The sequence below is a fragment of the Notechis scutatus genome, chromosome 4, assembly GCF_049901735.1.
Source record: "Notechis scutatus isolate UNSWTSFEM ecotype Mainland chromosome 4, rNotScu1.2, whole genome shotgun sequence".
NCBI classification, from domain to species: Eukaryota; Metazoa; Chordata; class Lepidosauria; order Squamata; family Elapidae; genus Notechis; species Notechis scutatus.
Window position 1 is genome coordinate 157,221,694 of NC_142012.1, and position 17,952 is coordinate 157,239,645.

The window sequence follows — 17,952 nt, forward strand, 5'->3', positions numbered from 1 at the left end:
GTTAGGTTACTTGTGGGTTCCTTTTATCTGGACTTCCAGTCCTCTGTGCAAATGAGCAGAGGCCAGAAACACCAGAATGAATGATTAGCCAGCATTGTGCTGCTGCCGCCGAAAAAGCCAATGCAGTCCTAGGTTGCATCAACAGAGGGATAGCATGAAGATCTCAAGAAGTGGTGGTACTGCCCTATACTGTTCAAGTGAGACCACACTTGGAATATTGCATCCAGTTCTGGCCATCAAGATCTAAAAAAGGTGCTGAGGCCTACAAGGAGGGTAGAGAAGAACAAGAAAGATGATAAGGGATCTAGGGATGTCAAACTCAAGGCCTGTGGGCCGAATCTGGCCCATGGGTGCTTAAATCTGCCGTGTGGGGCCAGCCTGGAACTATCAAAGGACTGGCCTGCGGTGCCTCTGGCACTAAAATGGGCCCTGTGCAACCCCCTGCGCCTCATTTTCACCCTTCATGGCCTCCTGAAGCACTCTGCCAGCCAAAAACCAGGCCCAAAATGGGTCAAAAAATGGGCCCAAACAGCCCAAAAATAGGCCTGAAAACAGCCTGAAAATGGGCCACATGACCTGTTTTTTGGCCAGCAGAGTGCTGCAGGAGGCATCCGCCCCGCTCCCCTGCCACCCTAACTGCCCCCCCTTCCCCGCTGCCACCGCTGGAGACCCGCAGAGGAGAATTAAAATGCTGATCTGGCCCTCAAAGAAATCCAGTTGGACACCCCTGGTCTAGGGACTAAACTATATGGTGAATGGTTAAGGGAACTAGGTATGCCTAGCCTAATGCACAGAAGGAGTAGCAGTAATATGATAACATGTCTTCCAGTACTTGAATGTACCTGTCACAGAGAAAAGGGGGGGCAACTTATTTTCCAAAACACTTGTGGGCAGGACAAGAAGCAATGGGTGGAAGCTCATTCAACAGATATCCAAAGTGGAACTAAGGAGAATTTTTTCTGACAGTAATTAATTGATGGACTAGCTTGCATCCTGAAGTTGTGGCTGGAGGTCTTCAAGCAAAGACTGTCCTGGATGGAAAAAGGTCTCCTGTGTTGGTCAGTGGGTTGGACTAGAAGGCCTCTGAAGTCCTTTCCAGCCCTATGGTTCTATGATACTGTGACTATTGAAGATATTGAAGAGCCACACTGACCAAAATATCATTATCTATTGAATATAGGTTTTATCCTAATTTGAGGCGAACATCTCCCACTGTTTTTGTAAACCTCCTTTACGTGTGGAATTTTCCCTCAAGATTTTCTGGGTCCGGGGCCTTCCTGTTTGCAGGGCTTTGGCATCAGGCAGGAATCCGCGATCATGCGCGGTTTCTGCCTGGGCTTGCCGCTGGAGCATCCCGAGCCAGTCTGGCTTCGGGGCTAAGCCACCCCATAGAGGTGGCAAAGAGGGGGGAGATCCCAGCAGGGTCGAGGGAAGCCGCATCTTTCCTCCCCAGCTGGCTAAACTCCCTTTCCCGAAGGCGAACGAGCGGCGGTCAGAAATGGCCGCCTCAAAGAAGCACTCATCTGGAAAAGAAAGTGCAAGAGGAAGTTAAGAAGTGAAAGTTTTGGCTGACCGGGATAAGAAGGGAAAGTTTTTTTTTCTTTCACTCTCCTTCCTTACATTGACAGTGAACAGAGATGAATGAGAAATCGGAAAAACCTGCTTTAGCATCAAGAGGTAATTAAACTGGATAACTAAATGTCAAGGGGACAATAAGGATTTCTGAATATTAAAAAAAAAATTATTTTCTGTAAGTGGGAAGGGAGAGGAAAAGAATAAGAGTAGGATTTGGAAGGAGGAGACTGCCTGGAATGTAAAAGAATCCGATTAAATTCTAACAAGACTTCTAAAAGATGCATCTTAACTGGAACTTTGTAACTAAATAGTAACCCCAGGAAGAGAAAGTGAAAAAAGAAGAAACAGCTTGTTAAAAGAAACAGCTTGTGTGTATTTGAATTGCTTGGTGACTTTGGGACTTTTGGAAATTATATTTGAATGACTAAAAACACTTGAGTGGTTGTTTGAAAAAAACTTTTACAATGGCATCACTTGTGGATGAACTGAAAATGGAATTTAAAAAGTATAAAGAAGAAGAACAAGAAAGGAAGGGCTCTCTTGGCTCCGTTTTTCAATTCTTAGAAATGGCGATTTGTACCTATGAGAAACTACAAGAAAAGACTGCGCAACAAGAAGATTGGGACAAAGAAGAAGCAATATTTGATGAACAAGTAATTTTACTTAGGGAAGAAGGGGGAAAGGGGGAAAAGAGAATGGAGACTTTAAGACCCAAAAAAAACAACAACCAAAAAAGGGGAAAATAAGGTGAAAAGTGGATATAATGTTAGAAAGCAACAGAAAATGGGAACACAGAAGAGGGAAATGGAGGTGGAGAGACAAGGGGGTAAAAAGAGAGAAGAAGCAAAGGAGGAAGGAAGGGAAGAGAAGCTACAAAGGTGTGGAGCAAGATGTAAAGAAACAGGACTTATTTAGAGATAATGGGTAACTGAAAAAGTGATTCTGCAAAGGTACATAAGATTGTATTGTTATATTTGTATTAGAAATAATGTTAGAAAATTGGAAACAATATATGATTAAACAGTGGGATAAAATACTCAGTGTAATTTAGTGAAACTTTTGTGAACAAAATAAATGAAATGAAATAAATGGGAGAATTGAACTAGGAAGGAATGGGAACATTTTAATGATATAATTTTTTAAAATATGACTGAAGTGGGGGGGAAGTAACTATGGAAAGTTTATAAGTGTTCCCATAGAAGTATGATACTTATTTGAAAAGTAATGTGTAAAATGTTTAAGATTTAAATGAATACTAATATTAACAATACATTTGAATTGGTATGGATTGTTGTTTTAATTATATTATATATTTATAATTTTTTCTCTTTTTAAAATATAGTGTGTAACTTTAGAATGTACTAAGCAGAATCCGAATGGAAGTTATGTATTATACTAAGTGTTATAAATTTAGGGGAAAGATATAAAGGCGTCATACTCCAATCAGTGATTACAGGAGAAATTTTATTTAATGAGAAAAGATAATAGACAGCTGGAAACAGGACAGACAAAGAATATAAGTATAATTATCTGAATTAAGATGAAATAAATAAAATAAAATAAAGAAAGTTAAAAGAGGGGAGACGCTATATAGAAAATGAAGAATGGTAGTAAGATATGGAATGGTATATAAAATGAACATGAATTTGAATTTGTGTCTGTACAAAGAGATGTAACCCGGGATCAAGCTGCTTTCAAAAAAGATGTTTTATGTTTTTATGTTTTATGTTTTGTTTGTTTATGTTTGTTTTTAAAAATCAATAAAAAATTTATATATTAAAAAAAAAAAGATTTTCTGGGTCCAAATCCATTGGAATCAATTATCACAATCTGAAGAACCAGTCATTTACATGTATTATTTGTTGTTTTCTCTCTGCAGAGACACTGAAGAGAGTGAACTTTACCAAACCCTGAATAATGAACTGTAAGTGCAAACAGTGGAGGGATAAAAACAATGCTTTGATTTTTGTCTGAAATGTAATACACCATTGGAGGAACTGCCTGCAGGTCATGGAAGACTAGCTTTTCCTAGAGAAAAGAAACTTTTTGGGGGAAGGAATGAACTTCCAGGTATATCTCAGGGGTCAGCAGTATATCCATCATCAATAGAGGTAGTCCTCGACTTACAATTATTTGTTTAGTGTCTGTTCGAAGTTACAGCGGCACTGAAAAAAAGTGACCTGTGATAATTTTTCATATTATTGTGGCAGTGTCCCTATGGTCATGTGATCAAAATTTGGACACTGGGCAACTGGCATATATTCACAGCAGTAGCAATAGCAACAGCACTTAAACTTATATACCGCTCCATATTGCTTTACAACCCTCACTAAGCAGTTTACAGAGTCAGCATATTTGCCCCCGACAATCTGAGTCCTTATTTTACCAACATTGGAAGGATGGAAAGCTGAGTCAACCTTGAGCCAGTCAGGATCGAACTGCTGGCAGTTGGCAGAGTTGGCCTTACAATGCTGCATTCTAACTACTGTGCCACCACAGCTCATATGATGGTTGCAGTATCCTTGGGTCATATAAACAATTTTTGCAACCTTTTGACAAGCAAAGCCAGTTGAGCTAATAAGTGAAATTAACAACTGTGTTACTAACTTAACAACTGCAGTATCCACTTAACAACTGTAGTAAGAAAAATCGCAAAATGGGGCAAAAGTCTCTTAACTTTTGTCTTGTTTAACAATTGTTTAAAATTTTGGGCACAGTTGTGATTGTAAGTCAAGGACTACTTGTACCCTCCCATGACATTCACAGTCTCCCAAATTAAAATTAAATGTACCTTTAGCAAGTAATGCTTGGATCTCATGACATGCTAAGCTTAGATTAGTGAATTCTCATAAAATGCAAGGGTCATATGTTATTTTAAGTGACTGGTTGCCAACCCCTGGTATATCGTGTCATATCAACTGATGTCATGTTTATGCCTCTTTAATTGCTATGCCTTGCTATAATTTATGCTTTTTTAAAAGAACCTGATGATTTTCCATCAGAAATCTCTATGCGTCCCCCAGAATTACAATCAAAAATAACTTGTGTGGTCAAGATATGCAAAAGCTAGTTTCAAATCTCATCCACATAATCTTCATAAATGCATATTCGTATATAGGCTAACTGCTTGCCTATAGGAAGTCCTACCTGTGTTGCATCTATTTATAAAGCTACCATTTGTAAATTACATTTACAAAATAACCACACAAGTTATTTTTGTATTGTCTATTTTTAAGGAATCCATTGTGGGAAGAAATATCCATCTGGGTCAGTTCCAACCCGGGAGAAAGGCACTGGAGACAAAATGGAGGCTAGAGGCTGATTGGAAAGTGGGTCCATTTATTATAAACAGAACCACATGGATTCTGGGCAGCTGACAAAATGGAGTTGAGAAGGGGAGTTATACCTTCTCTGGGCTTTGCATTTGAGTTCCTGTTCCTGTGCAAGAACATGTGTTGTCAGATTCCTATGTGGTCATGTAGTGGTTATGTAGGGGTCATAGCTGGCTCTATAGGCAAAGTACAAATTCTAGCTGTTTGTGCTAAGTTTGGTTGAAATTTGGACTGTTAATGAAGGGTGTTGAACAATTCCTATTGCGGCTTAGTGGCTTTTCCCTGTGTTGGATCGTGAGTGAGGGCTAATCCTACCAATCTACCTTTGTTTCAAAATATCCTGTCTTGAATGGATTACCAAATCTGCATTTCTAAAAGATGGCTTCCTCAGTTTGGTTTCTGAATGGGCTGGCCCAATCTTTCTTAATGGGCACAAAATACCTGCTGGCGCTATTAAGAAAATGGGGTTTGCTTTCTGCCTCTAAAGAAACATGTTTCTCCATTTCTCCCTTAGGGGAAATATAATAATCTGCCCTTTTTAATATTCCTCAAAATATTTCATTCTTCTAGAAGGTGAGGGGGCTTCCCACATCACAATAAGTCTTAGTTGGTAATAGGTTATGTTTTGAAGGGTCCTTGGTGCTCGCTGAGCATGGTTGTTTTCTTGCAGATATTTCGTTACCCAAGCCTCGTGTTATAATTTGGGTAATGAAACATTTGCAAGGAAACAACCAAGTTTGCAGAGAGCACCAAGGATCTCTCATTTCAACTCTGAACTACGAATATTCTCTTTTATGGGCAGCTACTGTTTTATAGGCCGTAGTCTGTTGAAGGCAGTATCTGGGAGAGGTGTAAAAGGCCAATTAACCCACTACAATTCTGGCAGGGAGATGATAACTTTATTGGCTTGATGCAAATAGGTTAAGAAAGTTGCATGCCTGGGGATTCTTATCTCTTATGACTTTGCTGGCCTTGCCTGTAGTAAATTTGTAGGGAAGAAAAGACTGGGAAAAGGGAAGTAATTCAGCAGTTCTTTTATCTGATCTGGCTTTGCTGGGATAGGGTTTCCAAAGAAGTCAGAGAACAGTCCTTTGCATAACAAGCAGGGTACTTAATTTAATTAGCCTGTTAGATTGATTAGCAAAAGCCAGGCAAATTTGAACTTGCAAGCAGCTGAACAAGCAAACAAAGGAAAGGAAAGCTAAACAAAACACCTACCTCTAAGACCACTTAGAGAGCCATATAAATGATCCAAGTATTTCTGCTTTAAATAAATCTTTTGAAGGTATCCAATTAAGAAAGCAATTGATATTTGCAGTCCACATTTGCTTCTGTTCCCACCTCCCCCTTACCTCTATTGTGTTACCCATTCACCTTTATATGTTCTTTTCAGAAATCTATATGAAAATATTTATATGTTTTTCACTTAAAATACAATGGAGACTTCCTCATATGGTTTTTTTTTTCCTAGGGTGGAAAATTATGTTATGTGATCTGAAAAGGTGAATGTGGAAGGACAATTGCCTTTTGAGTTAATGTATATTGGGAAATGCAAGTTAAGGGTATTAAATGCAAAGCCAAGGGTTGTCTCCCTCTTTGAAAAGAGCCAAGTCCAAAAAGAGCCAAGTCCAAAGAGCCAAGGTTATAGTTCTTAATTGGAGACCCCTTTTCATTATGCTGGCAAAGAAACCTGGAAATTTTAGAATCATCAACCATGGCTGTGACATGGCACCAAAGTAAAATTTCAGGAAGCAAAGATGTTTTTTGTTTGTATTGCATTTATGGTACAGGTAGTACTCAACTTAAAATAGCACTTAGCAATAACACTTAAATTTATATACCGCTTCATGGTGCTTTACAGCCCTCTCTAAGTGGTTTACAGAGTCAGCATATTGCTCCGAACAATCCTCATTTTATCAACCTTGGAAGGATATTAACTTAGAACCCATCAGGATCAAACTGTTGGCAGTTGGTAGAATTAGCTTGCAATACTGCATTCCAACCACTGCGCCACTACAAATGTTTAGTGAAGTTACCAATGTTTATTTGCAGTTACCATAACATTGAAAAAAGTGATTTATTGTTGTGGCTGGGGAAGGCTCTGATGGACGCTCTGCATCAGAAGCAGAGATAGAGCCAGGGCCATCCAACATTTCCCAGCTGCCTTCAGAGTCGGAGATAAGTGGGGAAGAAGAACAGCTGGGGCCTGTTCCAGATCCATGTATGTGCAGAGCTGTCAGGAGAGAACAACTGAGGAACAGGAACTGACTCAGGAAGAATGGTATATCATGGTATGTAGGAAAGAGTTTGGGAGACAGAAGGAAGAGCCACAGACTAGACACCAGTCAGATAAATTGCAATTGAAAAACATGGCAAAATATCTCAGAAGGGACCCTTACTAGTTTCTTGTACTGTAAATATGGGAGGGGGCAGAAGTACTTTCAGACTTGTAAAATTCTGTTAATATAACCTTACAATAAAATTAGACCAGTACTTTATATATTTCTTGTCTAAATTACATCACAGGGGTGACAAGAGGAACTTTTAAAACTTGCTTATACAATTATTAAAAGTATGAGGTTGTGGTTTGGGTTTCTTTTTTTGAGGGGGGGGGAGGAAATGGGGGTAGTTTCCAAATTCCTGAAGTCACAGTCTTGAGTCACTGATAATCATGCCAACCAAATTATGGGATGTGTTATATGCTTTTCCTCTGAAATTTTGCAAGGTAGTATTATGCTGAATGGAAAAACAACCCAACCAATCATAAGACAGCTTTCTGTGATCAGGGGCGGGGGAGTAAACTGCATCTTCATTGGGCTATTGTGACGTGTCCAAAAGAATTCTTGGACTGAACTTTTTTACATCCTGATCTTACTGAGTTCCAAAAAGGTGGTTTGTAACTTGAGTGCCTTCTACACTGATCAGAATAGATCAAATAGGAGGGACATCTGAGCTTTTGAGAAAGGACTATATTTCTAAGTTAAAAAGTTACTTTTAAAAATAACAGTGATTGCTCTTGTTTTATCAATGTCTTGTTTTATCAATACATTGATTTGGAACTACAAATCCCATTCTTTACTGACCATTATCTCTATGATCAAAGTGGTAGCTATTCCTGAGATCACTTACAGAATTGGGTGGTCTTTAAATCAATCAACTTTTGGAATAAAGCCTTGATTTGGGCTTCCAGGGATTTAAAAAAAAATGACCCAAAGAATATAAGGTTACCCTCTGGGTTGGATACATCACATTGCTTCACCACAATACTCAATCTGATTATTTTTGCATGATTATCCTTCTCTGTCTTAAAATCCTGTTTTTTCCTTATCTATTTAGCACAACACTTGCAGAAAGAAACTAAGCTCTGCTCAGGATAGTGCTATGATTTAAGTGACTTTAAAATGTAAAACTGCATATGCTGCACTTTTATCTGGAACATAAAATTGTTCAGAAATATAGAAGTAGTTGTAAATTTGGGACAGCCAAGGTTGGGGGCAGAGGAGAAATTTAGTTGGGTGTTTTCACATCTGTGGCAGATCACCATGAATCTTAGCTTTTAAGATGGCCTGTCGCCCCACTCCTGTTTATAACACAGTCCTTTTAGCAGTCGCATCCTTTTGAACTCTGATTCAGGTGACTTTGAGGACACCTATAAACCCCTCAAGTGGCCTCAACAACCCTTTAGACAGCTAACAACCAGATGACTGCAAAGAATATAAACCCTTTCGATTCCCCAATCAGAATGGAAGAAGCTTCTGGGATGAGAAGTGAAACCTTTTCAAGGAAAAAAAACACAAGAAAGTCCAGTTGCTTTTTGGAAAAGCACTTGTCAGGTGGTGCTCCATTCAAAATTCAAGAAAGAAATACTTAGACTCCATAGATTAGAGAAAAGATATCTTTTACTGAAAATGAAGTGGTAGCAACCGTAGAATTCTGAATCTGAGAAATTAGGCGCGCAAATCACATATACAAAGTGATGGAAATGTTCCCACCCCCAATAGTTCAAATGATTCTTCCAATTAAAAGTTGTGAATATGATCATGTGGACATCTTCAGGTGGTGATGAGGCCTATGTCCATTGACCTTGGCATATTTTGATAAAGGTTTGCAGCTGCACAGAGAAAAGAAAGCTAAGCGAGAAATATAAAACTAAACAGGAATTTATACTCCCCCCCTCCTCTTTTTTACAACACTAGAATGTAACACCTCCAGCTCGCTTCCCAGACTTTACCCCCTCCTCTCCCCGTTACTTATGGCAGCCAAAAGATGCAAAACAATAGTAGAAGATCTTGAAGGCTGACAGCACTTCTGAGTGTTGCACCATGCACCAATATATGGTTGAATTGTGGATGGACAACCTGGAACATAGGAGCCACCATCAGCTGCGGAACCAAAGGCAGCCCCATCCTCTTTTCTCAATGACCCCTGTGCCACGTAGGGCAGAAGATACAGATTAACAGAGTTGGAAGAGACCTTGAAGGTCATCTAGTCCAACCCCCCCACCCCGCCCAAGCAGAACACCAAGTAATCTTTTACCAAAAGCCAGTCAGCACCCAAATAGCAATAGCATTTAGACTTATATACCACTTCATAGAGCTTTAAAGCTCTCTCTAAGTGAATTTTTTGCCCCCCAAGAATTTCGGGTCCTCATTTGACTAACCTCAGAAGGATGGAAGGCTGAGTCAACCTTGAGCCTGGTGGGATTTGAGCTGCCAAATTGCAGGCAGCCGACAGTCAGCACCAAGTAGCCTGCAGTACTGCATTCTAACCACTGCACCACCGAGGCTCCTTGGACTGATTTGCCCAAAGTCTGCAATGGGTCACTGGGAGGAAGGAGAAAAACTTGTGGTCTCTTTCTTCTACCCAATAACCTTACTCAGGATTGCATGGAGTGGGGGGTGATGGGACAAATATTTGTGAGAGGTTGCATTTTTCCAAATGAAAGCAACTTCAATGCCTCGATATTGACCCTGATCTCCCAAATGATCAAATTAACTAGTAGGACTCTCCATGCTTTAAAAGGATTCAGAGGTTACTGATCCTGAAAAAAAATAAAATACAGCTATTCCAAGTAACCCATTCAGATTGAGGAGTGAATTGCTTAAAGTAAGTCTATCTGCAGAAGCCTGAAAGATATTGAACTTCTTTAATTCATGAATAGCAAAGAGGGTGTCTAAAATGGCTCTAATTCCCGCCTCTCTGACAATGCTGAAATTCGTCCTGTTTAAGACTCATAAAATGCTCCCCAAATCTTTCACTGATGTAACTGCTGCAGATTTATGGAACATCCTTCATTGGCATTAATTTGCTCTATAACTCTGCAGCCTGTCTTAGCTTGCACTGTAAGGGAGCCAAGGTGGCATGACCTATTATATCCAGAACTTGCTCATCCGTGGGCCAATGGTTTCAAGCTCCCATTTCACAGCGCCTGATGCCTTGGGAGCAGATGTCGGTTGCCAATGAAGCTGAACTGAAATTTCCACCTACCGCTAAGTTAAATCAGCACAGCTTCCAGGAGCTCTTTTATAATCCTGTTTTTTCCAGGTTTGTTTAGGTGTTGTCATTGTCAAGTCAGGGTGTAAAGTTGACTCTGAAAGCAGCGAACAAAAAGGAGGGTCATTTTTATCCCACTTGGTGGACATGTATAAAAGCTAGAAGATGTTGGGTTCAAATACATAAAGTGATTCAAAGGTTTTTCAGTTTCAACTTTCTCATATTTTAAAGGTTAACCTTCAGTTGAAACCAGAAACTTTTCCTCCTGGGACGGACAGATAAAAGAGTTAGAAAAAGAGCCACGGAGCACTATTTTTATACTGTATATGGCAACTTCAGTGAGATTATTGTTTGCACAGAAATGGAAAGATTTGGCAATGCCTTCAGTAGAGGAATGGTTGGCGAAGATGACAGAACTTGCTGATATGGCAAAATTGACTTGTTTGATTTGAGAAAATGCAATATCTACATTTATTGGTGACTGGAAAACCCTTATGATCTTTTTGCATCAAAAAAAATGAACTCAATGATTTATAGTTTTGATGAATAGACAGGATAGATCATAGAAAGAAGAGAGTCATAATATAACTTTAAAGAGAGAGGATAAAATATAATTATACTTACAAAATCTGTGATGATCAGAAACCCCTATTTATCTTTCTTTATATTCTATTTTACCTCTATTTTTTCTTGATGCATGTTAGCGTTTTCTTTTTTCCCTCTCCCTTTCTCTTTTTTCTCTTTCATTCTATTTTTATTTGTAGCAGTTCTTATCACTTTCAGTAAAAATATATCAAAACATAAATTAGACTGGACCACATCTGAATATTTTCACTGGAAAGTCTTTTATATATTTCTTAAGCTGAAAACCAGTCAGGTGACCAAGTAGTTGCCAAGGTGAAATAGAATGTTCTTTTTCACTTTAAGTTTTGTGTGTGGGTGTGCGGGTGTGTGTATGTTTCAGTTGGTTGGGATGCAGCCTATGAGACATCCTTGCTCCATCTCTTGAGGCTACAAATCTATATTTATTTGCAATATTTATCAGACAGCAAATGTACCTTTTATTTTATTTTGTTTTATTTGCATGCACATACTGGGCTCCCAGGTTCAGTTTTTGACATATTTAGTTTTAAATACAATGTGGGAGAGGAAGGGGCTTGCTGAGAACAGGCCATTTAATCATTGCCGATTTGAATAGGGTCTCAATCAGTATGCTATCCAGGTCTGTGTGTTAGAACATAGAATAATAGGGTTGGAAGGAAACTTGGAGGTGTTCTAGTCCAGCCCCCTACTCAAGCAAGAGATCCTACACCATTCTGGACAAATGGCTATCCAGTCTCTTCTTAAAAACCTTCAGTGATGGAACAACCACAACTTCTGGAGGCAAACTGTTCTACTAATTAATTGTTTTTACTGTCAGGAAATGTCTCCTTAGTTCTAGGCTGTCTCTCTCTCTTCCACCCATTATTTTTTGTCCTGCCCTCAGGTATTTTGGAGGATGGATCAACTCTTCTTTTCCATGATAGCCCCTCAAGTACCAGAAGACGGCTATTCATAACATCTCTAGTCCTCCTCTTCATTAGACTAGACATACCTATGATGACTTCCAGAATTCTTAGCAATAGCCAGGGGTGGACTGCTGGGGATTCACAGGGGTTGGGGAGAGCCCCTAGCTAAGATTCTGTGCTGTTCGGAAAACCCCCAAATTCCACTCCTGGCTGTCCCTGTCCACCCTGCCCCACCCCTCCCAGGAGTCCCCACGCGGCCCGTTTTGGATGCAGATAAGTGCAGGGTGCTCATGGAGGCTCGGAAGGGTGAAAAATGGGCCTCTCGGAAGTTCGGGAAGGCTGGAAATGGGCCTATTTCTGGCTTCCAGAGACCTTCTGGAGCCCGAGGAAGCCATTTTTGCTCTCCTGGAGACTCAAGGAAAGCCTCCGGAGCCCGGGGAGGGCAACCCCACCTCCCCACGCCGTGGTGCAGGAGGCTGACTAGGCCATGCCCACCAAGGCCACGCCCACTCAGCAACTGGGTAACCCAAAACCAAAAATGTACTCCATGATACCTAAGGAAATGAAAGAGCTATGGAACTATATAGACACAAACCTAGCCAGAGGTTTCATCCAACCTGCAAAATCCAGATTGACTTCCCCCGTACTATTTAAACTCTATGGCACAGTCAGTGTTTTGATGTGGTGGTAGCACATTGCAGAACCCTTTGCTAAAAATTTTGAAGCTCACTCCTGGCAATAGCCCTAATGGCCAGAGAATTCTGGAAATATAAATCCATACATCTGAAGCGCACCTAGTTGAGAACAGCAGGAATAAGTAATAGGAGCTGCCCTCAATAAGATAGCTCCTCATCTTATTTTATCAAGTTGTATCACACTTCAAGAATATATCATATTTATCTGAAAAGACTACTGGGATTACTTGTAAGTTTATGTTTCTAAACTTTATAGAGTATCCATATTTTTCAGAAAGTCCATAAGTCTTTGTTGATTTACAACCTAAACTTAAATATATAGTCATCTTGCTATGTAAATGGAATTTTTTTCTAAGTTTTCCCTGGGTTGTAACTCAAAGAAAGAGTGATTTCCCCTTAAAAAACAAACTCTGGGACAGTTTTTTGGACATGTGCATATTTTCCTTGACAAATTGCATCTGCAAAGACACAATTACAACTCTACAGTCTCACAATATATACTTAATTTCAAAATCGATCAAAATTATACACATAAATAACATATTCATTAAAAGATGCCTCCTTTTTCTTTTTGACCTCCCTTGTTTATCTCATTAAGTTGGGGAGGGAAAGGATACCCCTTAGCAATGATTTCTTTAAGAGGGTTTTCACTCATCTTAGCTTCTGGCTTAGCCGTGATTTAGAAAGAACAGTTCAGCAATTTTATTATCTGCCTGTCAATATTTCACTGCTATTGTCCTCCCAAACAAACCTTATTTATGCTGATATTTGAACAAGGCTGCGTTCAGCCTGATAGGGCCACTAAATTATTGCTAGGGAGGAAAAGACAGTTACTAAAGAAACAACTAAATAATGGTCTACAACACTTGATCTACTAAGCTGTTGTGGCAAAAAGTGTTGTAGAATATTTCTCAGGAACTTGTGCTCTGTGCCAATTTAAAAAAAATCTCACAGCATTATGGGAAAGCCAATTAAAATTATTATTATGAAAATACATTTTGACATAGTGGTACACTACAGAAAGGTTCATGATTTCAGATAGAAGGAAGGTTAATATATATGAGTAGAAATTCGCTAAGACATTAAAATGAGAAAACGCAATTATTGCTTGAAATTCTAGTACTAAAAAAGCAATTGAATCAAGTAAAATAGAAAGGATTAGATTAAAGCTAAAATAGAACATATGTAGTAGGGTTAAACAGTCAAGGCAGGACAAAATTTGATAGTTACAGTTGCAGCAGTGGTGGTATTCTACCGGTTTGGCCCGGTTCACCCGAACCGGTAGCTCTGAGGATCATCTGTGAGCAAACCGATTCACTCCGATGATCAGCTGCTAGGCCCTCCCATCTGCCCCAGCTTTATACTGACCTTTATTTCCTGGTTTTGAAGCTCAGCTGCTTCACGAGGCACAGCAGATTGCCGCGTGTCAGCTGTTGAAGATGCAGGGAGAGTGGAGGATTGCAGGAGAAGATCAGTAGAAAACCCTCTGCGCGTGTGCAAAGTGTGTGTGCACATGCAAAGCACGCCCACCAAGCCATGCCCACAGAACCGGTGGTCAAAAAATTTGAAACCCACCATTGGGTTGCAGGAATTGGGTATGGCTAGCCTAGAGAAAAGAAGGACTTGGGTGACCTGATACCAGTGTTCCAATATTTGAGGGGCTGCCACGAAGAAGAGGGGATCAATCTATTTTCCAAAGCACCAGAAGGCAAAACAAGAAACAATGGTTGGAAACTAATCAAAAAGAGAAGCAACCTAGAACTAAGGAGAAATTTCCTAACAGTGAGAACAATTAACTAGTGTAATGGCTTTTCTTCAGAAGTTGTAGGTGCTTCATCACTGGAGGATTTTAAGAAGAAACTGGACAGGCAGTTGTCTGACATGGAATAAGATTTCCTGCTTGAGCAAGAGGATGGACTAGAAGACCTCTTCCAAGGTCCCTGCTAACTCTTATTATTACGGATTCTGGGTTTAGATGCATAATAATATAGTTCTATAGAAATCTACTCAGAAGTATGAAGAATTCCATCAGATTTGGAAGTGAATTGCAGCATTTTTTTTTCTACCACTACATCCGCGTCCGGGTGAAAATTAAAAAGAAGACACCATTTGCAGAACAGATGAAGGTTGCATTCACTTTTAAAATATACAAGGACACCAATGGATGCAGTCATACATGTCTGAGCTGAGAAATCCAGACTCTTCAGTTGACATCCAAGAGTTAAGAATTAGCCTTATATCAATTTCAAGGCCATCTGGTCATCTAAATATTTGCAACTCAAGTACCCATTTAATGTAATTATATACTAGGGCTGCTTCAGAGCATGTGGAGTGCAGACATAATAGCAATCGGCTACAAATTAAGCAAAAATACTTTTTTCCCTAGGTCCTTATAACCCAACTTTGCAAAGCCAGTGTGCAACAGCAGAAGAAGCAGCTGCTTTAAAATATTCCCAAAAGCAACTAAGTGTAAACTCATCCGTGCTTCAAGTCACATTTTGCCCCTCAAATAGGGATCTCTTCATAGCCCCGTTTATATACTGTTTCTAATGCCAATATGTTTATAATAAAAGCTGAAATAAAGTAGATAATAAAATGATACATTACAACTCTAATAAATGATATGTATTACAAGTGAGGAGAAAATTCAATGTTCAAGACTAGTAGAGGTTCTGAGCCTTGCCAATAAGAGGATCAGTTAGTAGTTACAGTACTTCCCCACTCAAAACAACAACAACAACAACCCCAAGCAGCAATGTAATACAATTTAAGGTGGTGCATCACCTTCCAATCTTAAATTGGATATTTCTAACTCTTCGTGTGATCTATCATGCAATAACTAAATAGAAGAATGAACGCACAGGCTATCAAAATTATCTGCAACACATTAAATCTACCTGCCTAATATTTTGCAGTAAAACTGACACAGATCAAGATGCTTAAAAATCATTCCCATTGGCGGGATCTGTAGTGACCACTGAAATAAATAACACAGAGACCTGTGTTAGACTGATCTCAGGTTGGAAAACTTTGAACTCCCAAATCGTATTCTGGCTGATTTGACTAAAACCCCTCAAGATCCACGTCTCCAAATTCTCCTTCTCCCTTCAATCATTTAATGCTAGAGCTGAGTTCTTATACACTCAGGTAGAAAATATGTAAATTAAATCTTTGGTAGCTGCTGTCTCTCCAATAATGTCATTCAGTCCATGGAAGGAAAGAGTAGAGTCATTACTTTGAGATGGGTAACTACACTAAAATAAGAAATAAATTTGGTCACGGTGCTCAATTCTGTTTGGCAATCTGCTTTAGGCTACCTGTTCCTCAGCATTTTTTCTGAGGCAAGAAGGTAGCAACATTGAGGGCCCGTGATGATCAAGGATTTTCAGTTTACCCACTTTGAGGATTGCAAGGATTTGAAATCAGTGGAGAAAAATGTGCCACTTGAGCATATTTGGAGTGGAGTATAAATTGAGGTGATGATGGTGGTGATGTCAACAGTGTTAGTTTTGATTATAACTTTACAGAGCAAAACAGAATAACAAAATTGGAAGGGGCCTTAGAGGTCTTCAACCCTCTGCACAAGCAAGAGATCCTATGCCCTTCCAGACTAATAACTATCCAGGCTCTTCTTAAAAGCCTCTAGTGATGCAGCACCTACAACATCTGAAGGCAAGCCATTCCACTGATTAATTGTTCTCGCTGTTAGGAAATGCATCTGTTAGGAATGTAAGTCACCTGACAGCTATTTGGGTTGGAAATATATAAACCAGGATAGACATTTTAATACTGTCTCTTTAAGGGAATGCCAAAAACTGTAATTGGGTGTGGTTTCTCAAGCAGCCATAAGATGGAGCCAGAAACCTGGGTTGTCTTAGTCTTAGTCTCAGAAGAGAGTGTGTCTCAGTGAGTCTCTGTTTGGATTTGATGTAAGTCTGATACTGAACTGTTTTTGACACTGGACTTTGTTATTGGATTATCCCTGGACTGAAAACTGACTGACTTACTAACTGACTTTGGACTGCTGGTTTTTAACTTTGCTTAAACCTTTCTGGAAGTAAAAACCTACATTTACTGTACAGTGTACAGTGTTGTGTGTGTATTATTCCAACACTTCTCTCACTATGTCTCCCTGTATGAGCTCATTCTCCTAACGGGGAATTACCTCAACGCCATCCTTACTTCTAGGTTGCTTCTCTCCTTGATTAGTCTCCATTCATTTTTTCTTGTCATGCCTTCTGGTGCTTTGGAAAATGGGTTGACTCCCTCTTCTTTGTGGCAGCCCCTCAAATATTGGAACACTGCTTTCATATCACCCCTAACCCTTCTTTTTGCTAGACTAGACAAACCCAATTCCTGCAATTGTTCTTCATATGTTTTAACCTCCAGCCCCCTAATCATCTTTGTTGCTCTTTTCTGCCCTCTTTGCAAAGTCTTTACATCTTTTTTTTAATAATAAGGTTACCAAAACTGGATGCAGAAATTACAACTTCCTTGCTATTTCCCTAAATTTGTCTCTTAGGATGAATAGAATGTATTGAAGGAGATTAAGAAGCTGTAACTTAATAAATCCATCAGTTACAGTCAGTGGTGGGATTCAAATAATTTAAAAACCTGTTCTCTGCCCTAATGATTTCTTCCAAGAAACAGTTCACCAAACTGCTCAGAAAGTTAACAACCAGTTCTCCCAAAGTGGTGCGAACTGGCTCAATCCCACCACTGGTTACAGTAATTCAACATTTAGCCCTGTTTATACAAACAATGTTCAGATTTTCTTCCTTTTTGTTTTCCTTCTGCCCCTGCATAACCCAGTTTTGAGAGAACTGGCCTATTAGCATATGTTCTTGTTTTTAAAAGGATCAGGTTGTTCTTATCTTCTCTTTTGCTGCCAGCATGAGATTTAAATCTTATCCCCCCAAAAGGCCAACTTGTTTTGTTTCTTTGAAAGACCAAGCCTATCCTTCTGTGTTCATGATCATTTTTTGAGATGGATGCCAAAATCCACATCTGCCAGCTAAGAACAAATGAAAGCTATTATTATTTGACACAGAATTTGCATTCTCTATAGACCGTTCCCCAAACACACTTAATGCAGCCCAAATCTTATCAGTGGTTCTGACATCACACAATTAAAATGAATCTTAAATTAGATTCTAGAGCAGGGGTTTCCAAACTTGTTGCCAAGAGCCTTTACCTCCTTCCTCTGGAACATCCTACTACGTATCCCAAGATCCTTGCCTCAGGAGAATACTGGCAAGACTTCAGACTGCCTGGGATTATCATAGAGGGGATTGACTTATTCTTCAAAGCACCAGAAGAAAAGCACCAGGGCAAGAAGCAACAGGTGAA

The 17,952-nt window shown here is 39.5% G+C and overlaps 1 protein-coding gene across 2 annotated transcripts in view; it reads left to right on the top strand.

Annotated features, from left to right (window-relative positions):
- Positions 1-3,457: 3,457 nt before the first annotated feature.
- The window catches only part of LOC113412645 (calcium-activated potassium channel subunit beta-2), a 250,362-nt gene continuing 235,867 nt past the window's right edge, over positions 3,458-17,952 (top strand). For both annotated transcript variants that reach the window (XM_087965371.1, XM_087965373.1), the window contains exon 1: positions 3,458-3,499. The gene's annotated coding sequence lies outside the window, so the exon portion shown is untranslated. The remainder of the gene's footprint in view (positions 3,500-17,952) is intronic.